This window comes from Cyrtonyx montezumae, unplaced genomic scaffold (genome assembly GCF_038088225.1).
Source record: "Cyrtonyx montezumae isolate F1298 unplaced genomic scaffold, pur_monq_1.0 scaffold_3, whole genome shotgun sequence".
NCBI classification, from domain to species: Eukaryota; Metazoa; Chordata; class Aves; order Galliformes; family Odontophoridae; genus Cyrtonyx; species Cyrtonyx montezumae.
In genome coordinates this window covers 123,091,717-123,105,284 of record NW_027072034.1, presented here as the reverse complement: position 1 = coordinate 123,105,284, position 13,568 = coordinate 123,091,717, and the positions used below count along the sequence as shown (strand labels likewise).

General features: G+C 42.1%; 1 protein-coding gene across 2 annotated transcripts in view; it reads left to right on the top strand.

Moving 5' to 3' along the window:
• The first annotated feature begins 587 nt into the window (after nt 1–587).
• SYT1 (synaptotagmin 1) overlaps nt 588–13,568 on the top strand; it is a 340,150-nt gene continuing 327,169 nt past the window's right edge. Inside the window, exon 1 of one of the 2 annotated variants that reach the window (XM_065743252.1) lies at nt 588–777. The gene's annotated coding sequence lies outside the window, so the exon portion shown is untranslated. The remainder of the gene's footprint in view (nt 778–13,568) is intronic. The other variant, XM_065743251.1, reaches the window with a different exon arrangement.

Below are 13,568 nucleotides of genomic sequence, written 5' to 3'. Positions count from 1 at the left end.
GTTACATTCCGCAGAGCGGCGTTAATCAAAGCTCCGGGTCACAGCGGCAGTGGAGTTAACCGCTCCGTGCCCTTACCTGCGCACACGCACGGTCCGCTCCCCGCCGGCCGCACACCCCGACCACGGCCGCGGCTCAGCGGGGCGGGCGCGCCGCAGCGGGAGGGCCTCGCACCGCCGGGCTCGGCAACGGCACCGGGCACCGGGCACAGGGCACCGAGCTCCCTGACGGCCGCGAGCCGGCCCCGCTCTCCCCTCCTCGGAGCTCCCCGCTCGCCGCTCCCGCGGCAGCCGTGCGGCGGGGATACCCCCGCGCCCCACCCCTACCGGCCCCGCCCGACGGGGCGGCCGGGGACCGCGCGGCCGCGGGATGGGCGAGGCCGGCGCGGCGGCTCCACCCATGGTGGGCGCGGGGCGATTGGCTGGCGGCGGCCGTCTCCCCGCCCCGCAGCCAATGAGGGCGGCGGGCCGGGGGTGATGGGCTGCCTCTCGCGGGAGGGATTCCTGGAGACGCTGCAGTGTGGCGGCGCTCCCGGCGCCGCGCAGCCCCCGTGTCGCCTCCGCCTCCCCGCCCGCTTCGCCTCGCCCTGCCCTGCCCTGCCCGCCGGCGGCCGTCGCCGAAACTTAGCGCCCGCCGAGCGCGGGGGGCCGAGCGGCAAGAGCCGCGAGCGGGGGCGGTCCGCCGCGCACCCCGCTCCGCTCCGCGCCGCAGCCTCGCCCCGGGAGGGGCCCGGGCAGAGCGCTGAAGGACGCGCCGGCGGCGCCCGCCCCGGTTGCCAGGTAAGGAGGCAGCGCCCCGGGGCCGCCCGTCCGCGCGGCGGCGCCTCGAGCCTGGGGGCCGCGGCGCGGGCGGGGCGGTGGCGGCGGCACATGCTTCGGGGGCGGCCGCCCGGGGGCCGCTCCGCTGCTGGGGGGCGGGGGCTCTCCGCGGGGGGAGGGGGCGGCTCGCACAAAGGGGCGCCCACGCTCCCCCCTCCCCTCTATTCTCCTCTTCATCCTCTTCTCGTCGTCGCCTCCAGCTCCGCCGCCGAGCGCCCGCTGCCCCGCGGCTCGGGTCAGGCTGGCGGAGCCAAGTCGGGGCTGCCGCCGCCGCCGTGCCCTCGCCCGGGGCACCGCGCCCTGTCCGGTGGCGGCGGGGCGCGGCCGTGTGTGCCTGCAGCGCCCGGCCCGACCTCCCCTCCGCTGCCGTTCGCCTGCCCGCTTATTTATTTTTTATTTCTTTAAAGCCTCCGTTGGCTTAAGCTGTCACGCTAATTCGTTTTTTCAACCCCGTGCGATTTCACATTGGTTTCTCGGATGCTGTTTCCCCTCCTTTATGCGTACCGCCGGCTTTGATTTCTCATGTCTCCTGGTCTGCCTCGTGCGCTCCCGCGGTCTGGGTGCAGGATCCGTGCTCTGTTTAAAAGTTAATTTGGCTTATCAAACTCCTCTAGGTAGAGTAGTCAGAAAGTGGCGAGGAATGTTAATATTTCTTTTGTTTCAAGTCTTCTGAAATGAAGATATCAACCGACTGCCAGCTTCTGGTAGTCAGTATAGTAAGTAAATTAAATGTAGTCATTGGAATGAGGCTTTATGGCACTTCCAACAATCTGTAATTCAATCATCTCTGATACGAGCTGCCTTTTGCTATTATTCATCAGACCCAGCTGAGTGATTTCTGTCAGATGGAAAGTGGTGGAGGGAAATCTCTAGGTAAATGTAACTGAAAAGCTTTCCGTGCGGAGTCCTAAATGAGCACAGAAAGCACTTGGCCGCAATCTGGAGACAGATGTTGGCATCGAAAGAAATCATTTCTTTTGATTGTCAAGGGGTTGTCAGCTCTTATTTCCCTTATTTAACAGCCATTTGCAAGTGAAAAAGAGGGATCTCTTTTTATGTTTATGACCTTGCAAACTCAACGCAAAACGCTGCAATTCAATAGTATTTCTCTCTTTGAAATACCAAACTGACCTTTGTTCAGAACATCGTCGTTCTGCGTGCACATACACGTTGTAGACCACGGCCAGATTATGGGTCAGCACCGGCAGTGTTGATCCTTGGAGCAGTGGTGTGATTGCTATGCTAATCTATTGCGTGCTGTGTAAATTGCTTGGTAGTCTGGGAGAGTTCCTTAGTCCTGAGGAGCATGAGGTGATAGTTGTGGCTCTGGGAGGAGTCCCTTCCCTGGTGGGTGGATGTCCTGAGTGGGGTGAGAGTTGTGGGATGGCCCTGGGAGGAGGGAGCTCTGGGGCATGGGGACAAGTGGACAGTGAAGTCGTTTGCTCTGTGAGTATGTAAGCTGTTATCTCCTGCCATGCTGAAATAAACCTGCTCAGAAAAGTGTGAGGCAATTCCACTTGTGTCTGAAATAGTGTTTTCTTGCTCCTTGTTTATTTCTTGGAAACAAGCGACCTGATTTTATGTCTTGAGAGTCAAACCTATAATATATTAAAATATATATATTTCTTAGAAGCATTTGGAATTGCAGTTCCATTAGTAGTGTCCAAGGGGAATATATTTTACCAGAAGCTCAGTAATAGACCATATTATAGTTGCTCAGAATTTGCATGCATGCAATTCATAAATTGAAAACTACATAGCTTAAAAACATAGTGTAGGCAGCTTGAGTGAGAAGAGATAATTTAAAAAAAAGAACCACAGGGCAGAAGATAATGACATACTGTAGGAAATAATCATACTCCCGCACTTGCAAAAGCATGAAATGTTCCAGTGTAGCCATTTCATACGAGCCCAATTTTCCTTCACATTAAGAGTGCCTAAGTGAGCCTTATTAATGTTTGATGCCAAAGATGCTAAATCCATTTTGAGGGTTGATACTGGATTTTAAAGAGGTAGCTTATAGACTGATGGTGCCGTTCTAACACTTCCCGAGAACAGATGTGAAAGTCGCTGTTTGCCGACTGTGTGCCACAGCTGTGCAAGTGGGGCACAGTGCTCCCTGTGATGGTGGCAGACCTGGAGCCTTTTCAAAACTGTCGATTAAAATAAAAACAGGATTTGGTTTAACAATCTGAAACTTTTTTCCACCTTAATCATAACTTGGATCTGCCGTAAGAACCCGTGCAATGTTCAGCTTTTGTTTGCGGAGTAGCGTAAAGGTGTGAGATATGGAAAGGCTGGGTTTGTCAGAAACCTAGGGGAAAAAAAAAATCTATACTTTTTCAGCTGGCATAGAGAGACCGGAAACACAAAATCAATTTTTATGGTCCTTTGGCAGGGTTGGCTGTTAGACTTGAAAGAAGTCATAGCTCAGGGTCTTGGCAGAAGTTCTTAAGCCACTCAGCTGTACAGAACTCAGTTAATTGATGTTTCCTGACATGAAAATGAAGCTCTAATTTAGCGTATTGTAGTTTTTCTTGCCCATTTAGTGATCTGATTATGATTTTTTAAAAGTATTTGTGTAAACAAGTGTGGCTTTATATTTATATACACACTGAAATGCAGAGAAATCTGTACTGGGAAGGGAGTTCCACATAAAAGGCATATGCAGTCTCGTATTACATGCTGCAGGAGAGATGTTGAAGTTTTCAGTGCTATTACAAAGAACAAGATGATGTTTCTGTGCATTCTAGAATGAAAGTGTGGAGGAGTTGTTATGCACGTATCCCAGGAGCTCCTTTCCTCTGCTTCTGGTGCCTGTACACGTGTGCCAGTCCTTGAAGGAATACGTGATCATCTGATTTCCTTTCTCTCTATAAAATGCTTGTTTCAAACGTTACTCTGTATCTAGGAAGAAGCTTAATTAGAAACCCACGTAAGGGAGGCTTGTTAGCCAGCGATGACTTTGTGTTTACCACTGACATTTACTAAAGATACTTGAGGTTAAGATTAAAGCATTTGCCAGGCTGAATAAACAAAGCATTATGTTAACAAATATTTTCAGGATCTTTATGTACAAATGTCGTCTTCGCTGGAGTAGGCTTTACTCCTCCTAACCCTATGGTAAGAGGGGGGATTAGGAAATGCTGGTTATGCTGCTGCATCTCTTGCAAAAATACCGGATACCGAAGCAGGTGGATTAGAGGGAAAACAACAGACAGCGACTCTTCGTGATTTCTTTTGGTGAGAGGATACAAGCAGCTACAGGTGACGTTAGTTAGGAGGCACGCAAAGCAGTAGAGTGCTTTGGACAAGCAAGTGTGGAAAGAGTTTTCTGGTTTAAATAAATTATACCAAAATAATTATATTTTGAGACTTACAATGACTAAATGCAAGGGATTAGCTTTAATGGGACAACTCTTAGTGCTGCTTTTGATAGCTGCCCAATCACAATGCTTTAGAGTGGGCTGCTGTCTGTTGTTTTTTTTTTGTTGTTGTTGTTTTTAACTTTCCAATGCATTTCCCAGTTCTTTCAAGTACTATAAATACACGTGAGGAAGCTGACTATTTTTCTTAACGTGTTCTTATCATTATTGGTCTTGAATCCATTTTCTCAGAATCGCAGGCGCTGAACACTTCTCCGTCCTAGAAGGAGTGATGTTGCTATCTTCTAAATTCCGAAAGATTTGCCAACTCAAGATGTCACTTTCTTTTCCAGCCTTCCCTGAAGATGCTGGGAGAGATGTGTCAGAATTCAAAGTGAATCCAGAGTGCCTCCAGTGCTGCATTACTATCTGATGAGCTACTAATACCTTTATTTAGGAATGGAAGGTCATATAAATACAAGAAAGTGTTTCCAGAAATAATCTGAAGTAGTTGTTTTTCAGTAACTGGGTAATTATGCTAATAAAATATTTCAGCAAATTAAAACATATTTAGAAGAAGCTAAAACCAGTGTGGGTATTTAATGATGCTGCCTATAAGTTAGCCAGGTTTTATGGGAGTACCCAAATGTGCCATAATTAGAGTAGCCAAGGTTACAGTGCCTCAAATACAGCAGAGTATGTGCCTCGAAGCAGCTCAGTGATGATTTGATGAAGCTGATGATAAGCCTATTTGCAAGTTCTGCTTTATACTCTTTATCTGAAGGGTATCGGGTTCCCATGTGTTGTTGAAAATCAGTGTAGCAGTTGCAATATGGGGAAACTGGTAAGCATCAACCAACATGGCTTTGAGTTGTAGGATTGCCAGCAAACTGTCTCATTTCCATGTATTTGAATAGCCATGGAGAAGCAGATGGGATGGCTGGAGTGCTATTGTGGACAGCACTGTGGAAACAAAGGCTCTATGTGACTGGTTTACCTGGTTCAGGACACTTTCTGATAGCGATACATTGCCTAGAAAATGTATGTATATACATCATTGACAGGTGGACGTTAAATATAACTCTTCTTATTTTGAGTACTTAATAACTGCTAATTACATGCATTTTTTTATTCCTTTCCAAAGTTACTGAGATTATTTCTTTGTAATTATTTTCTACTTCATTTTATCATAAAATTATAGAATTGAGGTAAATTCTTGAAAGCTTGTGTGGCAATTACAGTGGTTATTTTTACTTTACTTTAAAAGACATAATGCTGCAACTTGAAATCCTACAGTGTCACAGTGTCATTCTGAATCAGTGTCTTAGAAGACACGATCTGTTGGCAAATACTTGAAGGCTAGAGGTTGCTAGCATAGTACGTCCTAATCTATGTTGCTTAAAAGGAAATTGGTGTTCATTTAAAAATGCAGAGCAAACTTTTGCTGTTGATCTTTTGCAAGTTTTGTGTTTTGACTTGAAAAAGATATAAGATTTCTTAGGCTAATGTTTAGGTAAAGAAATAGTATTGGAGTAGGACACCATTGTCCGCGTGAACAGTTTTTTTTAAATTTTCCTTGACCAGTTGCAGATGAAATACACAAGGTCAGCTCCAAAAGTAATGCCTCCTATTTTATTATGTTGGCTCACAACATCAGAGGTGGATCTTGGTGGTATGGTACAGAAGTAGGAATACTTCTTGCCAGTATTCCATTACACTTTGTTGCTGTGTGACAGATGGCAGCAGAGAGGCAGTCTGATAAGAGGATGTCTGACACTGAAGTGTGGATGAAGCAAAGGTGTGGCATTGAATTCTTCCAAGTGGAAAAGATGGCATCCGTTGAAATTCATCAGTGCTTGCTCAAGGTTTATAGAAACCAAACAGTGAATGTGAGCACAGTGAGGCAGTAGGTGGTGTGTTTCAGCAGTGGTGGCAGCAGTGTGAAAAACAAGCCATGTTCTGTGCAGATTTCCATCAGTTTGGTGTGCAGACGCTTTTTCATTGCTGGTGAAAATGCACAACTAATTGTAGTGACTATGTTGACAAATAGTGTTTTGTAGCTGAGAACTTGCTCTGTCAGTGGTTTATGGGCTAGTTTGGCCTGGTGACTAATGGGGTCGGGGGACCACAGACCCACGAATCAGGGAGGAAGAAAAGGGGGAAGACAGGGAGATGGGCCTAAAAACAAAAAAGCAGCAATGATTTGAGGAGGAAAACTAATTTACTAAAGATATCAGCACGCAAGGTAACACAATATAATACTGTATAATTGGAATTGAAGCTAATAGATAAAATGAGTGTCCAAAATCCAAAGGCCTTACTCTAATGGTAAAGACAAGATGACTAGGGAGCACGTGTTCTTCCGTGATGAGCAGAAGGGGAAAAAAGGGGCATCTCACGACATGCAAACAGTTTTATCTATTCCCTGAATAGAAAACGGAAACACAAAGTCCTCAGGGTTATGTATGGTGGGTATCCAGAAATTATTATGTGGGTACCCAGAAATATCAATAATCCATGGAACTGGAGTATTAACTCTTTAACTCCCACAGGACTACATGATATTGTGGTGTGGAATGCTGATAACAAAAAATCATAAATCATAAAACCATGCCACTGTTGAGTAGTGTTATAGTGCTTTTAGCATCTGTTGTAGTTTCCATGCGAATAAATAGGAGACATTACTTTCAGAGCAATCTATGGCAATGAGGAATCACCATCTCTATTATACCAACTCTGTTCATTGTCTTTAACAATGATCTGGAATAAGAGACAGAATCCATATTCATGAGGCTAAAATTGGAGAAAATGCTATGATAGACTGTCTTCAGCAGGTTTCTCATCCTACTACATTTCAGTGTATACCTCAACAAAGAAAACTATAGTATTTTTGCCTACTTCTAGTTTTTTTTTTTTGTTTTGTTTTAATTTAAAGAAAGTTACTGGGAGTCACTCTGTGAAAAGGCTTAGGGATTACATTCAGGGAACAGCATCTGTCATTGCTCAGAAGTCATTTGCAGTCATAAATGCTGAATCGTTGGAAGTAAAGAAGTTGCCCAGTGTCAAGGGGAATGCGAGGCAACTAGAATTAGTTTAGAGAAGAGATCTGGTAACATGTTTTGAGATGTCCCAGATGCACACATTAATGAGATTCCAACAAGCTTTGCATTCTCTTTGGAAAGGAGAATATGCCAGGACCTTCCTTGGTTCCTGCTTAGTGAAAACACTGTTAGTAGTAATGTGTCATGTGGCAGCCTGTCTGGGCTTGTAAGCTGGAGGAGTTCAAACTTAGAGATACTGATTTTTATCTATTAGGATAGTAAGTGTATCAAGCAGCTTACTGAGGAGATGGTATTTTCTACTTGAAGGTAATAGATTAGTCTTCCATCTCTTTTTAACTACACTAAGTACAAGTTCTAGTTAGAATTATAGAATAGAGTCTTTATGGTTGGCAAAGACCACTGGGATCATCTAATCCAACCATTATCCCATCATAGTTCTGATACAGAAGTTGCTGGAGGAAGTGGTTTTTAGTTTATATTAATCCATGAGAACAGGCTAGATGGTGAATTGGCATGCTGACCATGGAATTGCTGACCTGTTGAATTTGCTGCCATTAACGACAATTGAGTCTTGGATGAGATTTTTATTATTATTATTTGTAGAAGGTATTCTGACACATTCTTCTTGTAGCATGAAGATACAGTGCTGTCTAAACTTCTCTTAAGCTGTCCTTGTGTTTTATAATCCTATTTTGTCTCACCTTACTTAGAAGAAATTTCTATGTACGTGTCTAATTGGCTTTATTCTTTGAGATGTGACTTAAACCCCACTGAAATAAATAGAACGGTAATTATTATTCTTCCTCAGACGTGTTCAAAAATAATGTATTTAATAACAGGAATTCTCTTTAAAAGGTGAATGTATCATATTCTTTCAAGTGTGGGAGGACCAATATACTACATCTCATGAGTTTGGTCCGGACCTGCGTTACAGTACCTCTTATGCAGATGCCCAAAAATAACAGTGCTGCCTGAAGGACTGCATTCTGCCAAGCTGCTCTGGAGCTAGCCTTGCAGGTGGCAGGCCTTGTGCCTGGCATCTGAGACAGAGTGCTCTGTGTGGTGCATGCTGTCTTGCACTGTCCTGGATAACTTTCTGTTGGCTGGGGGCTTCCCTGTTCCTCTTTCCACCTGCTGGTACCAGTAGCTTAACGGGTGACCTTTATGAGAAGAATACAATCTTACCAAAGTGGCTAGCCAAGTATCTTTGAGAGTATCCTCACAAATGTATCTTTGGATTGACAGATACATCCTTGCAAGGTCCAGGAAGAGATGAGAAATAAACACGTTCTTGTCGGGGGATGAAAAAAAAAAATGGCTGAATTGTAGGATTTCTGCATCCTGAAATTAAAGTGAACTTTTTGTTTATTTTTTATCAGTACAGTTCCAATAAAACTTGTCAGTATTACTCTAGTTATGGCTTTTAAATTTACTCAGTGTCAAGGTGATACTGGGAGTATTTAATTTTGCTTTGAGTTGAAATTTGGCTCTTAGGAGTGGCTCAGATGTTCAGCTCTTCTTATCTCGGAACAACTGAACACTTGTTAACTGATTTCAGGGGGTGAAGCTAATTTATTTGCTGGAAAAAATCATCACCTGGCATTCCTTAGTCAGTGGTGTTATGGCTTTCTCCCACTCAGTTTTGTGACCTTTTCTATGACGAAGAAAAGTAATCAGTTTTGGAGGAGTTGGGAGGTTGTCAGGAACAACAGACTTTTAGCAGTATTTTCACTGTTTTGGCTTCAGAAGTAGGTGAAAATGTGAATTTGGAAGGATATTGCAAAGGTGAACAGAGGCCTGTAGATAGTTGCAACTAGTGCCAAGCTTGGTCAGAGATATTCAGTTTATTATGGCCAGCATGCTTACTTGTGTGTACAGTCAAAGTGTGAACAAGGGTAAGCAGTTGCAGGAGTAGTAAATACATTTTGTGTTTTTTGTTTTTTTTTTTTCCTCCTAGATAAAGTACACAGGACTGGTCTACCATGGACACACTGAAGCAACTGCTTCAGGCCACATTTTTTTTTTTTTTTCCATCAGACTTGTTCTAATGCTTTGCAGCCAGTTCTGGCTGGCTTAAACCAGAATTCTTTTTAATCATATTTTGTTTCATTAAGTGAGTTGAATTATATCCCTATGTTTTTATTTTATTTTTTTCAAGTCATTTACACATGATTTGTCCTTTTATGGAATATTCAGTTTATTGTCACCATCATTTAAAATATTTATTTAGGCTTCTAAACCTTTTATGGTTTTGTAGGGCTACTTTCTTGCCTTGATATGTAGGAAAAATCAAAAGTGGCATTTCAGTATTTTTTGTGGCATACATCCTAAAGTACGGTGGGTGGATTTTTTTCCTTGTTTGTTTTAAGGAATAAATAAAAAGTGCAAGGAGTAATGGCTTACCTCTCCTAACACTGTGAATTCTGAATGTGGTCTGTAACTAGTGACAGCTGTTTCATCAAGAATCGCTCCATGTTTGTGAGAAGCAGTGTTTGCTTTTGCAGTCTCTTTAGAACAGGGCCTGACATAGTTTGTAATGTATTTGTACTGTGCCTAACATAATAGGATCCGGATCTTTGACTGAGGATTTGGCCTGTTGGGCAAAACAAATAATCATTAGTCCAAATGTAGAAAAAGTGACGTTATTTTAGGCCCCCAGAGCTGAACAAACAGTTCATTGCTGTGACGATATCGGCTGTCTCTTTTGCAGAGATTTTAATTCTATTCATGTATGAAAGTTCTGAGAAATAGTGAACATTTCTGTTAGGTATTTGGTTAGACATGATTTATACTTTGCTGGTCATTAAACCTTCACTGTTCAGATATGGCTACTTGGGCCCTCAATTTAGAGCTCTCGATAGAAACTCGTCTGAGTTATTCTTTACAACCTCTTTACTCTCATCCTGGTAAAACGTTCTTATATATCAGTATTAAATGGGAAGAGGAGGGCAGGAATGGGGATTTTCCTGTTGTCCACTTATCTGATTTACTACTTTCCCTGAGAATTTTTGCTGAAAACTGGGTAAACTGTTTGGCCTGCTCATAAAGAAAGCTGTTTTATGAATAATACCGTGTTCACAACTGAGATTTGAATTACCTGCAGGAGAGATGGTGCAAGGGAACTGGATTTTAGTCTTACGTGGCCAGGAGGGAATTTACGCGGCATAAAGCAGATAAGTACTGCTGCAATTAGAATGAGTTTAAAAGGCTAGCTACTTCTTGGCAGAAAACAGTTTTTAGATGTTTCTGTGATAGAGGAATTAGCAAAGTTCTGCTACATCAGCTTTTCCTGTACAAAAGCCAGTTCTCTGTCTGGTGATGGATGCAGTTTTCAGAGATCTGTGTTCCCTATTTTGTTGAGATTGTTGTTACAGAAGAAGCAACTAGTCAGTCTGATGTGATATTTGTAAATGGGTAAAACAAACTTAAAGCCAAAACCCTACATAGCCTGTCCTAAAAGTAGTGCTAAAGATTTGAGGTAAAGTTCTCATGTTTACCTTTTTGTAAATAAATACAAATCTTAGATCAGATGGTTGTTTATATAATACTTACCTAGGAGCATGAGTAGTGCAAGGTAGGCCTCTTATGTATCCTGTTGATGTGGTGAAATATAAATCCCATTTCACAGATGGGGATCAATGAATGACAGGGAGACTGAGGATGGAATTAATCTCATTTAACTTTAAATTAACTTTAAATACCCTCAAAAGGTGATTCATTTGACCAAATTTGGACATTTATATTACTGTGAGTTAGACTGCTCTCTGGAAGTATCTGTTCCTTTCTTGTATAAAGAAGATGGGATGACTAGATAAGATGTAATCAACTAATTTTTAGATGCCTAACACGGGCCCTTTGAATTCTGAATGATGTCCCTAATGCCTTAGTAGGGAGCATGGGCTAAGACTGAAAATTGAACTCAGATTTTATTAATTAAATTAAATTAAATTTAATTAATTAAAACTTTAAAATTTAAAACTTAATTTTATTAATTAAAGTTAATAACAATAATTACAATAGCATCTTTTCTGTGGATAATTAGATGTATTTAAAACTAGTAGTACATGATGAATACTCAAAATTGCTTTCAACTGTTGCAAGTAATATTAAAAAAAGAAACAGTGATTGAACCAAAAGACGGGTATATCTTGAAAGCTCCCAATTGAGATCCAGTTCAAACTGTTTATTTTGCTGTGGCTAGTATTAGTGTATGTGATTTGTAAGGAGAAATGACAATCCAAATAGTGCAGTAACTTTATGCAAGAGAGTAGATTTGAAAAAGAATATTTAGTGCAAAACTTACATCTGATATACTATATAGTAAAATAACGTGGAAGTTTGCAGAATCCACAGATCTGTTAGGAAAGAAACTTTATATCCACAAATAATGTTATTTGTGTCATTAAACTTGCCCACCTTTCTATGTGTTAATAGATATGAATGGACAGAAATATAGACATGGGATTACATGAAATGAGACACCTTACATTCTGTACACCAGCTCAGACCTTGCTGTAGTGTGTGTGTTTTTTGCCTCCTCAGAGCTGCATTACATCTTGCATCTGAATCAGATATTGTGCTTTTGGAGGTTAGCTTGGTTCCTTCTTGCTTTCCTTCCTCCCTTATAACATATTTTAAGGCTGTGATTTTGACTGAGATGAAATCATTTTCTGAGCTGATGTGCAGAATCTATTTAAATAGATTTTGTATGTAATTCGTACATAGAAATCTATTCAGATGATCCTGGTAAAATTTGACCCCCTTAAATTCATGGCACTGCATCTCTTTTAATGGGAATACATGGTGATGTTAAAGCTTCAGGGTGCAAAGTATTTGTTTTAATGAAGTGCTATGAAGAAAAAGCAGGCCAGAAAAAGCTTTGCTACATTAAGATAAAACAGAAGCTGGCAATGTGAAGAATAAAATAGGATGTATATTTTAGGCTTAAACAATTTCTTCCCCTAAAAACTTGAAAATGACTGTTAATTTCACAGTACTGCATATAAAAGAAATCATATCCTCATGTTAGGTCTAAGACTGTTAACATTTGAGTGGTTTAGAAAGAAAAATCCAATACTCTGGAAAAATTACATCACATTAAAATGGTTGATCTCTTTCGTCACCAGGATTTCTTCTTCATTTCTATTCTCCTTTGAATTACAAGGTAAACATGATGTTCTCGTAGCTTAATGAACCTTTCATAAGCTAGATGTCAACTATATATGGATACAGAACAGTAGATCTCAAATCTGTCATACTGTCAGAGTACAACTGTTTTCTCTGTGAATATGGAAATTGTCAGTTATGTGCATTCTCTCCCTGTCCTACTTTTCCCCTCTATATGTTGATATTCACCCATGTGAAAGAGGCCAATTATACTTTGGCCATTGTGGAAATAATGCAGAAGTTGTTAGTAGCAGAGGAAAACTTGTTAGAAACCTGGGGTAGTGAATAAGTAAAAACACTTTTTAATGAGGGCAAATAGTCTTTGCTTCTATGTCTCATCATGATTATATATATGTGTGTTTATATGTTTTATGTATGTATTTAAAACTGCTACTGGTTTATCTTTTCTTATGAGCACTGGCTGTAATGAGTTCCCAGGTCAATCTTCCATCTGGTTATTTTGCTCTGCAACATTTTTCCAGCTGTTTTTCCAAGATCCTCCTGTGAATAGGCAGTGGTCTCTCCCTCACTCTGATGTGGGTGTTGAGCACAGCCAGAGATGGAAGAGTGCCCTGGCATTGTCACCAGAAATGACTTTCTCTTCCTCCTGGCTCTATGAAAACCATTGGGAATGTGGAGTGCAGTTAGCATCAGGCTACCATAGAAGTGGTCAGTCTTGTTACAGGTGAACTCCTGAAGCTGAGGAGCAGCTTGGCCAGCTCATGTTAGTTGTTGTGGGTACAGCCAGGCCCAGGCATTTGCTGCAGTTGCTATGACGTTGGCCTAGCTAAATGGCAATTAGCTGCTGTAATAAAGTGGTAGCTGACTGTTCTGGGTGAAGGCCAAAATCTGATTCCAAATGATGTGCAGAACTTGATTTCTGAAACTGCTGTTTCTCTTGAGTATTATTCTGGGAGAGATTTTGTGACCTTCAGCTTAGTATGTCAAACCACGTGCTAGGAGTCTCACCAGCATTCTCCTGTGAAACTTGCAGGTCTATGTGCCTGCTCTGTCCATGGTACCGCTTACTGGGGTGCAGACATCAGATTAACAATGTTACTAGCCCTTGCCTCACATAATTGACTTTGTTTTCAAGTGGCGATGCTCTTAATGTAGTTCTTAAAAGGATACTTGTAAAGAGAGATAAAGACTGCATCTT